This window comes from Uranotaenia lowii, chromosome 3 (genome assembly GCF_029784155.1).
Source record: "Uranotaenia lowii strain MFRU-FL chromosome 3, ASM2978415v1, whole genome shotgun sequence".
NCBI lineage: Eukaryota > Metazoa > Arthropoda > Insecta > Diptera > Culicidae > Uranotaenia > Uranotaenia lowii.
Window position 1 is genome coordinate 85,645,069 of NC_073693.1, and position 6,000 is coordinate 85,651,068.

Genomic DNA, 6,000 nt, shown 5'->3' on the forward strand with positions numbered 1-6,000 from the left:
GCTGTCCTATTTTCCTGAGTTTCTTATGTGTACTCATTAACGAAACTTAAAATTAAAAAAAAATTATATATACTGTGCGTTCATAGCGATTTTCCAAAACGAATTAGTTATCGAGTTCTCTTGACTGCTTCAAAAGTACTCAAAACGAGACTTAAGTCACAAAAAGTACCCAAATCTGCTCACTACGAGATTTGAAAATAACAAAAAGTGCACAAAAGTATAAAAATGGACGAGCTACCGCATCCCCCCCAGTTTACTCATGGGTGCAATTGGTCAACATCTACGCCATAAAGTCCACCTGGGGCAACTGACCCCGATTCCCGCCTCGAACAGTTCAGCGCACTTCAATAGTTGTAGGTCTATTAGGTAGAGGGTGCTCTGCGACGTAGTTCAACCTCCCCGTGGTGCAGAGTGGAAACGTGTCTGCAAGTCCGGCGTATTGCAGATGTACGGCCAAGAGAACTACACCAAATCCACTAGAGGCTGTCGACGGGTCTGCCAAACCCGCGCGGAAGAAGTGGTGCATCCGGGTACTACGGTACCAGTACTTGGGTGTGTGCGTGATGGTCCAACACGCTTTCGGGGGGTCATGGCTCTGATATGCGGACGTGACCGGAGGGAGAGCGATCGCCAACTCGTTTTGCGCTTCGGTGGGTATAGACCCGATTCGCAAAATGAGTAGATGCGCAAAGAGGTGGCCGATGGTGGGCCGATCACTTAGGGACGTGTTTACACGTCAGTGTCCGAGAGGCACATTTTGCCGGAGGTGTCAGGGTTCGACACGCGTTTCGGGAATTGATGCGCCTGAACCGCGAGTGTGACCTGATGAGGGCGTTCTATAGCCCGATCTGCGCTTCGGGTGGTCATGCGCCCGACTTGAAGATCGGGTAGTTGCGCTGAGTGGTGACTTAAGTCAACACTATTTGTGAGTTCGGAGGAGTCTGAGTCCTACATGTGGCCTAGTGGGCTTACCCCTCCTACCCGCGTGTTTGAACAGAGAAAGTGTCGTCGACAACTTGCTTTGTGTTTCTGGATCTTGGACTGGATTCACGAAGTTAGCAGTTGCGCTACGTGGGGACCTCATTCACACGATGAGATGTCGGGTCCTAACTCTTCAGAGGAGGGGTTGCGCATCGAGTTGTGTTAGAATGAGGTTTTGCTGATAGAGGATTCGGATACGAGTATTGCCTTGGAGCGCACTAGCGCGAATTGACCTCCCACTATTGAAGTAAAGTGTGTCATACAGTTCGACGTGGGAACAAAGGTCAGTGGCCCCAGGTGGACTTTATGCCGTAGGGGGTACAGTGTTCCTTAGCATTGTATCATGAGTCGTCCAATTACACCCATGGACCCAGAGTAGCAAACTGGGGGGACGCGGTGGCTCGCCTTGCCTTGGAATGCAATCCGTAAAATGGATTTGTCACCTGGGTTAACAACTAATAAAAAAAAGGTCTATTCGCGCTAGAGCGATCCAAGGCAATACTTAAAGTCGAATCCACACCAACAGCAACGACCTCGCATCTCCACGACTTAAGATCTGACCTATCCTCTAACGGAACGGCTCAACGTTCGAGCCCTCCTCGTGTTGACTGGAGATCCGCACTTTTCGCCCGTCGTGTAACGAATCGAGAGCAGCTTATCCTGGATAAAATGATACGAGGGGATCCCACGTCTACATCCCAAACTGAAGCAGTCTTCCTACTAGCTCAAGCACACATGACCTAAACGGTCCAAAGTTTTGTTCACCGTACCCGGTTTCTACCCAGATTTGTATGTCCTTGAAGCTGCTTTCCTTTCCATACCTTTGGAATGCTTCTTATTTTTACGAAAACTATGAAAAGTAGAAATTCAGGAACGCAAGTGGAGATGGATTGGGTACACGCTGCGGAAAGATGAAAACGAGATTTGCATCGAAGAAGAGGCAGACTCAGAAACTCGTGGCGGCGGAGCCTAGCCGCTGAAATCCGAACTGTCGACGAGAATTTAATTTAATGTTTATTACTTGGTCTTTGGATAAGGAATTACCATACAGACAAATTTCTTAAATACTAGGTTATTCTACTAATGTCTAGTTGAAATTTACGTTTACACACATTGAAATCAAACAGATGGTACACTACATTGAAACATTCACAGCATTTGTCGATCGGGTGGTTTCGACCATACATAGTACGGTGGTAAGGTATCCAGAGAAACTGGCGTTGTCGGAGCGTCCTCGTGGATACGTATAAATTGACAAGCTGGAGTATGTAAGAGCAGTCCACACGATGAGTCAGGGTGTCAAAAATAAAAGTTTGCTGAAGTTCGGTACGACGTTTTTCAAGCGTGGCCGGATTCACAAGGGCGCATATTTGTTCGTAAGACGAAAGACGAAGCGGTTCAGTTCAGGGAAGGCGCCGTAAAGCATACCTTATAAAAGTACGTTGAACTCGTTCAAGGCGGTAACTCTGTGTGCTCTGAAAAGGAGCCCATATCTGTGCAGCGTATTCCATAATGCTTCGTACTGATGCGCAGTCAACAGCTCTCAACGTATAGATGTTGACAAAATCCTCGGTATTTCGACGCAGAAATCCTAATGCAGAAAAACCTTTTGCGGAAGTAATTGAAATATGTTCAGCAAATGTGAGCCTATTATCAATCTTCACTCCGAGATCTAGAATGGACTTCACGTTTTCCAGATAACTTTCAGATAGGCGGTAGTCAAAATTGACGATGTTTCGTGAGCGAGTAAAATTTACTACCTTGCATTTTTTTGCATTGGCCTGCATCCCGTTCAAGCGGCACCAGCTTTAAAGCCTAGCGATATCAGCTTGCAGTGCCATACACTCTATACTACTATGAATCCTCCTAAAAAGCTTCAGATCATCAGCATACAGGAGCTTGTCGGAGTGGAGTTTTTCACATAGATCAATTACAAATGTAATGAAAAGTAGCGGTCCGAGGTGGCTTCCTTGGGGTACTCCTGACGGGGTTTCGAATATACAAGATCGTGATCCATTTATTTTCGTGAAAGCACAACGATTTGTGAGATACGACTTGATCCACTCGAGTGACCAAGTTGGAAAACCAAGTCGGTCCAACTTTCTGATAAGTAAATCGTGCGGGGCTCGATCGAAAGCTTTTGCAGAATCGATATAAATCGAGTCCACTTGAGAACCTTTTTCCAGGCTTTTGCTGATTGAGCTTACGTAGCACATTAAGTTGCTAACAGTTGACCTCTTCTTCACCAAGCCATGCTGTGATTCGGATATGAAAGGTTTAACGGCGGCGTACAGTCTTTCTTGCATCAAAGCTTCGTATACTTTAGAAATAGAATACGGTAATTTTCGACTTTGTGCGCATTTCCCGATTTGTATATTGGAGAAATAGCAGCGATTTTCCACGCGCTATGGAACGATCGTTCATTAAGTGACCGATTAAGAACACTGCAAATCGGACCAGCTAGGGTTGCAGCACAATATTTTATGAAGACGCTGGCTCCGGATCGTCAACAGTGGAGATCTTTTACCACGGGACCCAGCAAACATAACATCGCATTAGAAATGTCAGCTCAACTCGTTAACAATGTTAATTCGAATCGTAATTCCTACCAAACCAGGCAAATGATCGTAAAAATGGTTAGTTAAAGTCTACCGACTCGGATATGACAAAATTGCGCCATGTTTGCAAATTTGTCTCCCGCGTGCGGGATTCAAGTGAGAAAACAACCTTGTTGTTCTCTCTGCGATTAGCAGTGCAACCAGATTTCTAAAAAATAGAGGGTCCATTTGGTTAAACTGTCCAATGAGAGAAGCAGCAAATATTGTCGCTGGCAACGGTTTGCATGCATTGAGAGCAAAACTTGCGCTCTCTCGCATACTGTTAGGATGTACGGTAAAAGGTGTTGTATATCGTCCAATTTTTACAACACTTATCGCATAAGCCAGAAGTTAAAATATGTATGTATATTGCCTCCACTTTAGTACGTAAATGCTGTTTTTTCGAGTTATATAAGATAATTTTATAATGTATATGAAACGTATAGCAAAGTTTGTTGGGAAATATACCTACAAAAATGTTTGCTGGGGAGGATCGGCGCGGGATCATTAAGTTAGTAAGAAAGTATGAAAACTAGAGCTCGCAATACACGGAGTTTTACTTAAGTTGAACTGTAAAGAACAACACACAGCAGATATCAGCTGTTCAAACATCATCCGTAATCAGCAGAGTTGTATCAAATCGTGCCTAGACATAATTGAACACCCTTTATCAAGCACGCGACATATTTCCGAGATTCACTATGCAGAAAGTGTTGCCGTATCTTTGTAGATTCACTCGTGGGACCGGACGCACTCTACTAGAAAGTCCCCCGACAAACGGTGAGACATTCTACTCCGGTTCCTTATTCTACTCCGGGGCTGATTGTTTGTTTTGGTTTGTCTTTTCGGTCGAAAAAGACGAAATCGGCTTAGGAAGCGCAGATTTTTAAGACTGCTTCTGCTGATTGTTTGCTTCAATTAGGCCTTCCGGTGGAAAAAAAATTGGAATTGGCTAAAGAAGCGCAGCTTTTTAACGCAGCTGATGCTGATTGTTTTTTTAATTTAGCCTTCCGGTGGAAAAAGACGGAATTGGCTTAGGAGGCGCAGATTTTCAAGGCTGCTGCTGCTGATTTTTTATTTTGATTTGGCCTTCCGGTGGAAATGGACAAAATTGGCTTTTGAAGTGCGGATTTTTAAGGCTACTGCTGATTGTTTGTTTTGATTTGGCCTTCTGTTTGGGAAGGCTGTTTCTGAGAATACAAGTTTTGTATTTGAGAAAAATGAAAGTCAGTAAATAAATATTCTATTGAGAATAGAGTTGAGAAAGAATTTAGAGATAAGATGAAGGATTTGCAGAATTTAAATAAAATTTGTAGGATGAAGAATGAAAATGTGGAATATGGAATGAAAATTAAAGATATATTGGTAAGATTGGTATATAAAATTATTTTTAAAGAGAAAAAAACATAAGTCGATGCGCTAAAAGTTTTAACTGAAAATAGAAGGAATGTAGGAATGCGATGAAGGATATGCAAAAAGTTAATCAATTTCAATGAAAAAATAAAATAAAATAATAGTAATATTTGGCAACACTGAAGATAAATAAAATAAAATAAATTTCTATGGTAACGTGTGTTATTTTGACGCCACTAGGCGAAAAATACCAAACGAAGTCAGTCATTGATCTGATGTGAGTAATAGACGTGTCTGAGTGAAACTTTGAATAGAGATTCATAAGAATCGTAAAATCACGACAGTTAGGAAGCTCCAATCGACGTGGGAGTAAACCAGGGTCTCATTTCGACTAAAAATAATCTGCAGGTGGCAAAGTCCAATCCACCAGAGAAGTCAGCGACGGAAAGCTCCCACCGTGACCGTCCAAGGGACATCTCTATCCACCGCACCTCCGTCATCCAACAAAGCTGACTGTCACCGACGCCCGAGGCCGAAATGAGCACGCCGAACGCCATTTTATGCGGTCGACCATTGCCATCCGAAGAAGTAAGCTCTCAAGAGCTCCCAAGTAAGACCCAACCATCTTGCCCACTATATATCCCGGGGGAATAACCGTCATTTTACACATAGTGAAATTAGTGTGTTAGTCAAAGCGCGCTTAGCCTGAGTAAAAAAGGTTATTAGGAGCATTAAGTTTGAGGCCATTTTATCCAGTTACAATATTTAGGCTAATAGTGCGGTACTTTGGTAATACCTCGCACATCTAGAACTACCTTACGACTATACTATTTGTTAGAAACGAACCTAAATTGTTACAAAGTCATTTCGGTTTATCCGAATCACTTTGACTGAGAGATCGAAGGGGTTCTTTGGGGATCAGTATCTTTCCATCCGTTTCAACTTCAGGGGAGTACGCCTTTATTTCGTGTCCGCTAAAACCCGCAATGAGGACTAGCTAGGCGAAGGCATCAAACACGTCAACAGCCTTCTCGAAAGGGAAGTGGCGCTTAAGTCGTTGACGGTAAAA